At 41.4% G+C, this 13,797-nt stretch overlaps 1 protein-coding gene and 1 non-coding gene across 2 annotated transcripts in view; both read right to left on the bottom strand.

Annotated features, from left to right (window-relative positions):
* Positions 1-13,797, bottom strand: part of PRKN (parkin RBR E3 ubiquitin protein ligase) — a 1,416,888-nt gene that overhangs the window by 925,615 nt on the left and 477,476 nt on the right. The window lies entirely within an intron of this gene.
* On the bottom strand, positions 2,862-3,000 carry LOC114809674. The gene has a single exon (XR_003757451.1). It is a non-coding gene; the product is annotated as a small nucleolar RNA SNORA7 (small nucleolar RNA).

Below are 13,797 nucleotides of genomic sequence, written 5' to 3'. Positions count from 1 at the left end.
AAAGGTGTTCAGAAGACACAATCACATTACCCTGTGGGCCAGGATAACATATGTGAAGCAGCGTGGTTCAGTGGAAAGAGCCCGGGCTTGGGAGTCAGAGGTCACGGGTTCGAATCCCCGCCTCTGCCACTTGTCAGCTGGGTGACTGTGGGCAAGTCACTTAACTTCTCTGTGCCTCAGTTCTCTCATCTGCAAAATGGAGGTGAAGACTGTAAGCCTCATGTGGGACAACCTGATTATCCTGTATCTACCAGTGCTTAGAACAGTGCTCTGCACATAGTAAGCACTTAAATACCAACATTATATATGATGTTATATGTTTCTCAGCATACAATTTTTGTTTTTATTGCGCTGGCCATCTCATTCATTCAATCAATCATATTTATTGAGTGTTTACTGTGTGCAGAGCACTGTACTAAGAGCTTGGAAAGTACAATTCAGAAACAAAAATGTACACAGTTACATATACACATCCCTAAGCACTTAGGTACTTAGCCCACACAGAACTTACATACCTTATTTTAATCTCTGATGCTTTTCTTTATCTGTATTTTAGTGGACTATTATTTTAAATGGTATTTGTATTTGTATTATTTAAATGGTATTTTAAATGGTATTTAAAAGGCTTATGAGGTGCCAAGCACTATACTAAGCACGTGGGTAGATACAAGCCAATCAGGTTGTACGCAGTCCATATCCCATATAGAGCTCACAGTCTCGATTCCCATTTTACAGATGAGGTAAGTGAAGCACAGAGAAGGCAAGTGACTTGCCTAAGGTCACACGCCAGACAAATGGCGGAGCCAAGATTAGAACCCAGATCCTTCTGACTCCCAGGCCCGTGCTTTATTCATTAGGTTACACTGCTTCTGGTGTCTCCTCTGCATGAATGTAAGCTCCTTGAGGCCAGGGATTATGTCTGTCAACCAATATTGAACTCTTCCAAGTGCAGAGTTCAGGGTTTTGTGCAGAATAAGCCTTTAGTAAATATTACCGGGAGATAGGTTGATTACATCAAGGGAGACATACAGACCGCAATGTTGTAAGTCAAAAAAACTAAAAATTTGTATCTGAAAATACAATGTTTTAGGTGCAGAAAACTATAGCACCAGAACTACACAGAGAAATGCCATAGCCAGTGTGCTAATGGACTTTAAACATCTTTTGGGCTTTACAAGTTCTTGTAGGCTTTTGCTTGCTCGATACTTGGGTCTTAGAGGGTTTTTGATCTATTTAATGGGGTTACATAAAAGAGGAGCTTCCTCATTTTAAGTCTATCATTTTTCTCTAAATAAAATCACTCGTGAACACAATTGTTTTGAAGAACACCTGCAACTACCAATGCCACAACAAATCTGGTCATAGACAAAAGTTTTGCAAACGCAGAAAAAAAACCCCTATGTACTTACATTTTTTTTCTTTACATATATTCACCTATTAAAAAAAAAACCAAACAACAACCAGGCAGCAGTTTTCTCATCCTCCCAAGACACAAGGACCTGGTAGATATTATCAGCTTTGATTATTGTGAAACTGTCTGAAAAACAATCAAGTGATTAGACATAGTCGTGAGAGAAAACTATGTCACGTAAAGATGAGCATTTCTCAAAGTGCTTCTGGCTCCATTAGAAAGCACATTTCTCTCAGGCACACAAGATGTGGGGAAATAGCACCATTCTCATCAGAGTTAAAAGCATATGATATGAATGAGGGTCCCCATGGTAGCACTGATGGCAATAAATTACTGACTGTGTGTTCTGTTTTCTGAAATGGGCTCAATTTATCATTTTATTGAAAAGGTTCCATTATGCTAATGTCTTATAAAATCACTTTCTGCCATTGCTGGAAGGTCGAGAGGGGATATAAATTTTTCCATTTAGAACCAAGAAGTTGTACAGCAATCTTAGTTTCCAAGGGTTAATAAGCTTAAAAGAAGACATCAAAGTCCATCAGAGTCAACTTTCAAGGACTTAGCAATGGCAACCCTGCCTGAAGACTCCCAACTTAAGAGAAGGAATCATGCAGATGCTGTCCAAAGTTAAACATGCTAAAAGCTCCAAGGCCCCGGGCATTTCTGATTTCAGGTTGGAGATGATTTAAGTGGCCTCAATTCATGAAAGGCAAGGCTACGCCAGAGCAACAATGTAACCATTTTCATTTTTTAAGGTAAATACGTTACCAATTCCTCACCACTATCTTCATCATTGTCATCTCCCGACATCAGTAAATAATACTTAGAGATTGGCATAGTGCTTCTGGATCTGTGAGGTATTATTATCACTATGGCATTCGTTAAATGCTTACTATGCATCAAACACTGTTCTAAGCACTGGGGTAAATCAATCTATCGTATTTTTTGCACGCTTAATGTGTGCTTGGGAGAGTACTACACAACGGTATAAGAGATACGTTCCCTGCCCACAATGAATTTACAATCTATACAAGTTAATCTGACTAAGTAGAAGGGAATAGAATTGAATTCCCATTTTACAGTTGAGGAAACTGAGGCTTAGAGATGCTAATAATAATAATAATGATGGTATTTGCTAAATGCTTACAAAGCACTGTTCTAAATGCTGGGGCAGATACAAGCTAATCAGGTTGGACAGTCCCTGTCCCACATGGGGTTTTTTTTTTTTGGCCTTATGCTGTCAAGTTATCTCCGACCCATTGCAACGCCATGGACACATCTCTCCCAGAATGCCCTGTCTCCATTTGCAATTGTTTCAGTAGTGTATCCATACAGTTTTCTTGTAAAAAATATGGAAGTGGTTTACCGTTGCCTCCTTCTGCGCAGTAAACTCAGGTCTCTGCCCTCGACTCTTTCCCATGCGGCTGCTGCCCAGCACAGGGGAGTTTTGACTTGTAGCAGATTGCCTTCCAGTCGCTAGCCACTGCCCAAGCTAGGAATAGAATGGCTATTTCTCTGCTTGACTCTCCCTCTCATAATCAAGACTGGTAGAGTACTGGAAACTCTCCAGGTGCGATCTTGAGGAGGGACCCACATGGGGCTCACAGTTTTAATCCCCATTTTGCCCAAAGTCACACAGCAGATATGTGGTAAAGACAGGGTTAGAAGCTAGGTCATTCATTCATTCATTCAATTGTATTTATTGAGTGCTTACTGCATGCAGAGCCCTATACTAAGCACTTGGGAGAGTACAATACAGCAATAAATAGACGCCCAAAGCGAGCTCACAGGAAGATGAGCTCACTCGGTCACCCAGGCCTGTGCTCTTTCCTCTAGGCCATGACACTTTTGGGTGGAATTTAAGGCTCTGCTAATTATTGACCAAATACTGAAGTATAGTATAATTCTTTATACATCTCTCCCACTGCAGGAGGAATAACCCATCAATCCAATCATTGCTATTTACTGAATGCTGACCTGTGCAGAGCATGGCACTGATGTTACTGTTGAGGTCATTTCCCTAACTGCCAAAAAGGCAAGTCCCTTCTGATTTAATAAACATAAACCTGTACTAAAATCATATTATCTCCAAGAGGCTTTCCCTGATTAATCCCTCCTTTCTCCTTCTCCCTCTCCCTTCTGCATCACTTGGCTTTGCAGCCTCTATTCACTCCACCCTCATCTCCATATAATTTATGGACATAACGGTAATTTATTTACACGCCTGTCTCCCCGTCTAGACTGTAAGTTCCTTGTGGTTGAGGAAAGGTCTACCAAATCTGCAATGCTGTACTCTCCCAAGCACTTAGTACAGTGCTTTGGACACAGTAATTACTCAATAAATAATGGCTGATTCATTCACATTCATTCAACAGTATTTATTGAGCACTTACTATGTGCAGAGCACTGTACTAAGCGCTTGGAATGTACATCTCGGGAACAGATAGAGACAAGCCCTGCCCAGTGACAGGCTCACAGTCTAAACGGGGGAGATAGACAGCAAAGCAAAACAGAACAAAACAAAAACAAGACATCAAGATAAATAGAATCAAGGAGATGTACACTTCATTAACAAAATAAATAGGGTAATAATATATACAAATGAGCACAGTGCTGAGGGGAAGGGAAGGGGGAACAGCAGAGGGTGTAGGGATGTTGAGTTTTAGGTGGCCGGCAGACATCCAGGTGGAGATGTCCTGGAGGCAGGAGGAGAAATGAGCCTGGAGGGAGGGGGAGAGAACGGGGGAGGACATGTACATTTGGGGGGTCATCTGCGCAGAGATGATAGCTGAAGCTGTGGGAGCACTGACTGACTGATTAGAAAAAGCCAAATCTGCTAAACCCTCAATAAAGGAAATCTTGGGTTTTGCTTTGGTTTTTGTTTTTTTGCTCTACTTAGTTATTTTATGTGTGTTTTTTTCAGGGGCTACTCTCATGGGTTCATTCATTCATTCAATCATATTTTTTGAGCACTTACTGGGTGCAGAGTACTCTACTAAGTGCTTGGGAGAGTAGAGTATAAGAATAAACAGACATATTCCCTGCCTACAGCGAGCTTACAGTTTAGAGGGATAGACAAACATTAACATATAAAAATAAATGACAGATACATATATAAGTGCTGTGGAGCTTGGAGGGGAGATGAATAAAGGGAGCAAATCAGGGCAACTCAGAACCGAGTGGGAGAAGAGGAAAGGAGGGCTTCGTCAGACAAGGCCTCTTGGAGGAGATATGCCTTCAGTAAGGTTTGAAGGTGGGGAGAGAAATAAGTATGAGTCATGAGTAATGAACGGATATATAAACATAGGGTAAAACTTCGTACTTCAGTCTATTCTGCTCTGGAATTACCTATGATGTGAACACAGCATGTGCCCCTATGCTTCTGCTCTTTATCGTTTCTACTGCTAATCCCGGCTCTGCTACTTGTCAGCTGGGTGACCTTGCTCGAGTCACTTAACTTCTCTGCGCCCCAATTACCTCATCTGAAAAATGGGGATTTAAGACTTTGAGCACCACAAGGGGCATGGATTGTGTCCAACTGATGATCTTGTCAGTACCCCAGCGATTAGTACAGTGACTGGCACAGAGTTAGCACTCAAATACCATTACCAAAAAAAAAAAACAAAAAAAACCCAAAGAACTGCTCCTGAATAAAGGCAGTGCAAAGGAACTAAGGGACTCAGGAGATTGGGTAAACATTTCCTGATAATACAATTTAAAGGGGCAGATGAAACGAAAAAGATCAGAAGAGGTACGAGTCAGGTATAGTAACTGTAGTTACATGCTTAAAGAGTATAAAATTTAGACATTTCACTAATTAATTCACTCATCTGAATTACCGAAAATAGAAAGTGATGAGAAAGAGCACTAAACCAAGTAGAGTTTATTTTAGGAAAAATACCTTGAGCATCGATGTATTCAATTGAGCAAAAAAATCAATCATGTTTAGTGAGCGCTTATAATAATGATAATGGTATTTGTTAAGCACTAACTATGTGTCAGGCACTGTTCTAAGCACTGGGGTAGCTACAAAACAGTCAGGTTGGATACAGTTCCTATTCTACATAAGGTTTACAGTCTCAATCCTCATTTTACAAATAAGGGAACTGAGGCACAGAGAAGTTAAGTGACTTGCTCAAGGTATACAGAGCACTGTACTAACTGCTTGAGAGAGTATAATACAATCATGTTGGTAGACACATTCTCTGCTCTCAAGGAGCTTACAGTCCTTGTGAGGTAGAGGTAGTGAGTAGGTTGCCATTAGAGCAGTTAAAAGTGCAGCTGGGTTGTTGTAGATGAGCAGCAAGGTGAAGTAGGAGGGGAAAAGGTGATTCATTTAAAGCCAATGGAAAGGAGTTTCTGCCTGATGCATAGATGAATGGGCAAGTGCTGGAGGTTCTTAAGGAGTAGCAAAACACACATTGAACATTTTTGTAGAAAAATGATCAGGGCAGCAGAGTAAGGTATGGACTGGAGTGGGGAGAGACAGGAGGCAGGGAGATAAGCAAGGACACTGATACAATAATCAAGGTAGAGTAGGATATCTGCTTGGATTAACATGGTAGCAGTTTGGATGGAGAGGAAAGGGTGGATTTAAGTGCTTTGTGAATGCTGAACTGACAGAATTTAGCGACCGACTGAATGTGTGGGTTGAATGCGAGCAGTGAGTTGAGGATAACTCCAAGATTATAGCCTGTGAGATAGTAAGGATGGTGGTGCTGTCCACAGTGTCTATAGTGATGGGAAAGTCACAGGAAGGACATGATTTGGGTGGGAAAATAAGGAATTCTGTTTTGGACATGTTAAGCTTAAGCGGTTGGGGGAACATAATAATAATAATAATGTTGGTATTTGTTAAGCGCTTACTATGTGCAGAGCACTGTTTTAAGCGCTGGGGGAGATAGAGGGAAATCAGGTTGTCCCACGTGAGGCTCACAGTCTTCATCCTCATTTTACAGATGAGGGAACTGAGGCAGAGAACATCCGATTAGAGATGTCCTGAAGGCAAAAGGAAATATCAGACTGCAGAGCAGGGGAGATATCAGGGTTGGAGATGTAGATTAGAGAATCTTCTGCATAGAGATGAAAATTGAGGTGAATGAGTTCTCCAAAGGAGTGGGTGTGTATGGAGAATAGACAGGGACCCAGAATTGAACCTGGAGGGCCTCGCACCATTAAGGGGTGGGAAGCAGAGGGAGAGCATGCGAAAGAGAATGAAAATGAGCGCCCAGAGAGATAAGAGGACAACTAGGAGAAGGCAGTGCCACTGAAGCCGAGATAGGATAATGTGTCCAGGAGAAGGGGATGGCTGACAATGTCGATGGCAGCTGAGCGGTTGAGGAGGATTAGGATGGAATAGAGGTCATTGGATATGCTAAGAAGGAGATCAATGGTGACCTCTGAGAGTGTGGTTTCTGTGAATGGGGCAGAAGCCAGATTGGGGAGGGTCATGAAGAAAATTGAAGGAGAGAAAAGGAAGAAAGCATGTGTCTACAATACGTTCAAGAAGTTTGGAGAGGAATGCTAGGAGGGATGGTGGTAATAGAAATCAATAAATTGCAGATGTGTCCATAAATGATGTGGTGCTGAGGGTGGAGTGAATATCAAGTGCTCAAAGGGTAAAGATCCAAGCGCAGAGGTGATGCAGAAGGGAGAGGAAGCCAGGGTAAGAGCGCTTAATCAGGGAAGGGCTCTTGGAGGAGATGTGACCTTAACAAGGCTTTGAAGGTGGGAAGAGTGGTGGTCTGGGAGGAGGGAGGGGGAGGGAGTTCTCAACTAGGGAAAGATGTGGGAAAGAGGGTTGGCAGTGAGATAAAACATTTTACAAGCCATAATAAAAATCAAAGAGCTACACACTTAAATAGCAAACTCGATAAGGGTCCAACTAAAATATTTTGATTTAGATTATTTTCATATGTACATAATAACAATAATCGGGGTGTTTGTTAAAAGCTTACTCAGTGCCAACCACTGTACTAAGCCCTGGGAGAGATATAAGCTAGTTGGGCACAGTCCCTGTCCCACATGTGGTCAGGGGAAAGGAGAACAGTTATATAATCCCTATTTTGCAGATGGCAAAATTGAAGCACAGAGAAGGTAAGTGATTTGCTCACGGCCACAAAGCAGGCAAGTGGCAGATCCAGGATTAGAAACCAGGTTCCCTGATCTCCAGGCCTGTGCTCTTTCCATTAAGCCAAACTTTCTCATATGTACATATGTGGATACTTATTAGAGTGTAAGCTACTTGGAGGTACAGAAATGTTTTGTGCTTCTACTGAAATTCTCAAGTGCTTAATGTCCTGCATTTGACTGAGTAGCTGCTCAGTAAATATAATTGCTACCACTAATTAGCTTTTAAAACATTATCTTTTGCATCCTATTCAGGCATAAAAAATAATCTGTAAACATACTAGAGCTATCATTATCTATGTTAAATATGAGAGATACCATCTAAATGTTATATTGATACGTATTTAAATCATTCTAAGGCAGTCAGAGTACTTCAAAGATTGAGGGGAAAAAAAGACATTGTTTAGGCCAAGGTAAACATTGCCACATTATCTCAAAGTGAGAGAACTCTTTATGAAATGCCACTATTAACATTCAAATAATACTATTTTTCAAGAGCACTAAAGTAAAAGTATTATAGTAAGGAAATCTGTAATGATAGATATTCAGTTGAAAAATTTTATGAAAATCCACCAAGGTGCTATATCTATGTATTTTTACAACCTTTTATCATTATGCATTTTCACAACCTCAGCCTTAAACATCTGAAAAGGAGAGTTCTTGTAAAAACACCACCATGTAGAAGTTATAATAACTTGAATTTGAACAGCACTTTTATTTTTCCAAATGACTTGACATTGTTATTCCATTTTATCCTCACAGAATCACTGTGATGTATGGAGAATGAAATCATTTAATAATAATAATAATAATAATAATAATGGTATTTGTTAAGCGCTTACTATGTGCCAAGCACTGTTCTAAGCTCTGGAGTAAATTCAAGGTTATCAGGTTGTCCCACGTGGGGCTCAAAGTCTTAATCCCCATTCTACACATGAGGTAACTGAGGCACAGAGAAGTTAAGTGACTCACACAGCTCACAAGTGGCGGAGCCAGGATTAGAACCCATGACCTTTGGCTTCCAAGTTCGTGTTCTTGTGCTTTATATAGTACTTCCAAAGCAGTGTACACTTATCATTATTCTCTGGATCACGTTTTTATTTTACAACTTTTGTACTGTCCACCCATTTTGAAAATTTAGAAGAGTTACGTAAACTCGACTAGATTGCAAAAAAAAAAAAAAAGTCCACATCTTTGGCTTATTTGAAGACTTTCTCGCAAAATCTCCAAATAAAGTCAAAGCAATTATGCATCATAAAAGAAATATAATTCCCTTAGAGAAATTATGCATTGAAATAATTTGAAGGATCACTGATCCACACATATTACAAAGGCCCCCAAATAGATATCATTAATGCCTATCTTTAATCTTCAGTAATCTGTCAATAATTTGCACTAATGGGCAAAATGTATAAAGCATCTTGGTAGAAATACACTGGGGCCAGTAAATCAAAGCAACAGGAGTCTTCCTGGCTGGGAAATATTGAGCCATTTTGTTTTCTGACACAGCAGGCTAAAAACAGGTTATTAGGAGAAGGAACTGCAGCAATTACCCTCGGTTTCATCTGAGTCCTACGGGTTTGTGTCCTTCGGTAACAGTATGAACATTCATAAAATTCTGGAGGCCATTTTAAATGGATGACTGATCATAGTTTGATGCCATTCTCGAGAAGCTGATGACCAGATCTGTATTCTAAGGCCAGATGTGCTCTGTCTAATTCTACATTAAAAAAGGTACTATTTTATTGCCTGACCTCAAACTCACTGGGAAAGTTTCAGAAATACTATATTCTCAAATAGTTTTGAAGGTGGGTTTGTCCTCCAAAAGAGAAAAGCATTTTACCATTTCCATGACAAATTCCAGGCATGAGAATCTCTCCTTGTCTTCTGTTTCAGAAAACACTCGGAGACACACATTTTTCAAGCCCAGTGTACCGCTGTGATCCAAGGAGCCAACCCAGATGCTAAGAAATTATTTTTCCTGAGGTACAAAAGAGGACAGAAGAGAATCACTTAGCACCAAAAATAGGGTCTGAAGGGGATATAGGAGGAGGAGGATAATTTGAAAAGGTTTGTCAGGCAGACAAAATTAGTTGTGTCTGCCCTAGAGGCTCTCCTGGGATTGGGATAAGAGGAAAGGTAATAATAACAACAAAAGCATTTGTTAAGTAGTTACTATGTGCCAGCAACTGTACTAAGCACAGGCCTGGATACAAGCAAATAATAATAATAATAATGGCATTTTTAAGTGCTATGTGTCAGGCACTGTATTAAGTGCTGGGGTGGATACAAGCAAATCAGGTTGGACACAGTCCCTTTCCCTTGTGGGGCTCACAATCTCGAGCCCCATTTTATAGATGAGGTAACTATGGCTCAGAGAAGGGAAGTGACTTGCCCAAGGTCACATAGCAGACAAGTGGTAGAGCCAGGATTAGAACTCAAGACCTTCTGGCTCCAAGGCCCCTGCTCCATCTCCTACATCATGCTGCTTCCCCGTAAAAGAAAGGGCAGTAGCATGGTAGATTCAAGAACAGGCAAAGGGGAAGTGAACTTATTATATTGGGGTCAAAGATGGCTGTTTCTTGGTGATGATGATGGCATTTGTTAAGCACTTACTATGTGCCAAGCTCTGTTCTAAGTGCTGGGGTAGATACAAGGTAATCAAGTTGTCCCACGTGGGGCTCACAGTCTTAATCCCCATTTTACAGATGAGGTAACAAGCCCAGAGAAGTGAGGTAACAAGCCCAGAGAAGTGAAATAACTTGCCCTAAATCACACAGCTGACAAGTGGCGGAACCGGGATTAGAACCCATGACCTGTGACTCCCAAGCCCAGCCTCTTTCCATCAAGGCATGCTGCTTCTCTTGTTTTTTACAAGATGGACAATTTTGTCTTTTCCCATCAAAATAATGATAAACACTAGGTGCCAAGCATTGTACTAAGAATTGGAGTAGATAGAAGATAGTAATAATAATAAGGATAATAATTATGGTATTTGTTAAGCGCTTACTGTGTGACAAGCACTGGGGTAGATACAAGGTAATCAGGTTGTTCCATTTGGGGGTCACGGTCATAATGCCCATTTTACAGATGAGGGAACTGAGGCACAGAGAAGTTAAGTGGCTTACCCAAGATCACACATTTGACAAGTGGCGGAAACAGGATTAGAACCCACAACATCTGACTCCCAATCCTGCGCTCTTTCTACTAAGCCCTACAACAGTTTGGACACAGTTCCTGTCTGCCATGGATGTCACAGAGGAAGAACAGGTATTAAATATTCATTTTACAAATGGGAAAACAGAGGCACAGAGAAATTAAGTGACTTGTCCTAGGTCACGCACCTGGGCAGGATTAGAACTAGGGCCCTCTGACTCCCAGGCATGTCCCCTTTACACTGGGCAGCACTGCTATAATAAGAGCATTAAAAGATACTGGCATTTAGAGCTGGGTATCACTTTGCCATGCTCTAGTCTCATCTTATTATGCGACAGTAGGATACGCACTCAAGTGCTCAGTGTCCAAAGGGAAAGCTTTAAATACATGAAAGAAAGTTTTAAATACATGAAAAAGCTGAATTTCAAATGCTAGAACTTTACACTGGACAGCTAGAAGGCAGCAGCAAAGACAACTCAGCCAGCATTCATTTTGTCAGTTACAGAAGTCACTCTGCAGCTGAAGCGTGAGCTGTGGCTTTTGTCTCTAGCACCTTGTGGTGATGGTGGTTTCTGGAATGCATTCAACCCTGGGAAAATACACCCATATGGCCTTGACACTATGCAACTTGGGATGGCTAGCCATGGTTGTTACCAAATCCTTGCCAACAGGGAATATAAAAATGGCAAAAGAGACATCAGCTTCAAGCCATTCCCACGGTGAACCTGATCCGCTAACATGTGGCCCGGTTGATTCAATTTAAATCAGTGTCTTCCCCTGCCTCATTATTCATGCAGATGATGAGCTGTGCATCATTAAGCCAAGGACTAATTTGTTCCTCAACCACACTCATTCATCATGAGTTGGCAGCAGGAGGTTGAAGAAGTCACCTGTGATACCTAATGGTGACTTATCTGTGTATTTGTGGATTGTGTTCAGTACTCAAATAATTTCTTCCCAGACTTCCTTTGTGTCACAGAGGAGTTCAAGTGTTCAAGGAGTTCAAGAAGTAGCACGGCTTAGTGGATAGAGCACAGGACTGGGAGTCAGAAGGGTCTGGGTTTTAATCTCGGCTCCATCATTAGTCTGCCGTGTGGCCACGGGCAAGTCACTTCACATTTCTGGGCCTCAGTTACCTCATCTATAAAATGAGGATTTAGGCTGTGAGCCCCATGTGGGATATGGACTATGTTCAACTCTTCATGGCTGGACAATAATACTAATAATAATAATTGTGGCATTTACTAAGTGATTATTATATCCCAGCTGCTGTACTAAGCACTAGATACAAGATAATCAGGTTCCATATGGGAATCACAGTCTAGGAAGGAGAAAGAACAGGTACTTAAGTCCCATTTTGCAGAACTGAGGCATAGAGAAGTTAAGTGACTGGCCTAAGGTCACACAGCAGACATGTGATGGAAACAGGATTAGAATCCGGCTCCTTCTGACTTCCAGACCCGTACTTTATCCACTAGGCCATGCTGAAAGAACTGTCCAGGCACCCTCAGTAGGGGAAACAATGGAAGTCATTAAAAGCTACTGAATTTCATCTTATCATTTCATTATTTCTTTTCCTATGAAACAAATCAAGGAAGCACAAAGACATGACCCAACTGGATTTCTGGCACACACCCTAATTAGATTGCTCAGATGTTTTGCATAATGAATATCATTCTCTGTAAATATTCGCTCCCTCCAACATTCCTCTGTCAAATGCAAATCTTATCATCTTGGCCTACATGCAATGTCCTCAAAAGGACTTCAGGCTTCAAAGAGCAAAGAATGCCAAAGATTCACTCTGTCATTCCAAATGCCATCAGAGGAATAAGGGTGGGGTGCTACAAAGAACTTTCAGTACTACAGAAAATGAAGTCAAGGGTCCATTTATTTTAGCACGCAGTTCTTTCCCTTCCTCCCTTTAATGCCATTATTATTTTCTAGAAGTGACCTCAGAAAAACCTAGAACCCATCACTGCAGTTCCATCCAATCCCCAAACCTTTAAAAGCCAAATTTTCCAGGTACACTAACCTCTCAGCATTTCATCTTCCTGAAACCTCCTCATGTCATTCCAACAAAGGCTTTCATTAGAGTTCACTTGTGGGAAAAAGACTCTCTCATGAATGAACTGGGTAGGTGATAGGCTTCATTGCATTTCTGACTAATCTGATGTATGGCAACTACGCAGGATTTGTCCTAGTGACCAATTAAGATCCATTTTCCATCAACCAGCATCAAGGGTTGATGAAATCCAGCCCCCACTGCATTACTCTCCTGCCTTCTGTCACTCCCAAATTTCACCTTATTTTTACTTTAATAAGATCAGGACCCTCCTTTTATTGTCTGATCAGGTAAATATAACTACATAGCAGGGGTGATATCATAAAAAAGCAAGGACTTGTGGTTCCTTTCCCAGAAATATTTTCTGCTCTCTTTTTCCCTCTCCCATGCATCTGAAGGGAACTTCGCAGTCAAAGGTCACAGTGGTTCCTGTTTCTGAGGCATGCAGTGCTTTTTCAAGACATTGAGGGCATTAAAGAATCAATCAATTGTATTTATTGAGCCCTTACTGTGTAGAGAGCACTGTACTAAGCACTTGGGAGAGTACAAAACAACAAGTTGACAGACACATTCCCTGCCCCCATTGAGTTTACAGTCTAAAGGAGAAGACAGACATTAAGGTGTATATAAGTGCTATGGGGCTGAGAGAGGGGTGAATGAAGGGAGGAAATCAGGGTGATGCAGAAGGGAATGGCAGAAGAGGAAATGAGGGCTCAGTCAGGGAAGGCCTCTTGAAGGAGATGTACCTTCAATAAGCCTTTGAAGGTGAGGAGATTAATTGTCAGTTGCCTATGAAGCGGCAGGACGTTCCAGGCCAGAGGCAGTAGTTGGGCAAGAGGTCGATGGCAAGACTGAGGTGCAGTGAGAAGGTTAGCATTATGGAGCAAAGTGTGCAGGCTGGGTTGTAGTAGGAGAGTAGCGAGGTGGAGTATGAAGGGGCAAGACGATTAAGTGCTTAAAAGCCGATGGTAAGGAATTTCTATTTGATGCGGAGGTGAATGGGCAACCACTGGAGGTTCTTGAAGAGTCGGGGAGCATG

This window comes from Ornithorhynchus anatinus, chromosome 2 (genome assembly GCF_004115215.2).
Source record: "Ornithorhynchus anatinus isolate Pmale09 chromosome 2, mOrnAna1.pri.v4, whole genome shotgun sequence".
In the NCBI taxonomy this organism is placed as follows: Eukaryota; Metazoa; Chordata; class Mammalia; order Monotremata; family Ornithorhynchidae; genus Ornithorhynchus; species Ornithorhynchus anatinus.
The sequence above is the reverse complement of the archived record's forward strand: the minus strand, read 5'-3'. Positions and strand labels throughout refer to the sequence as shown.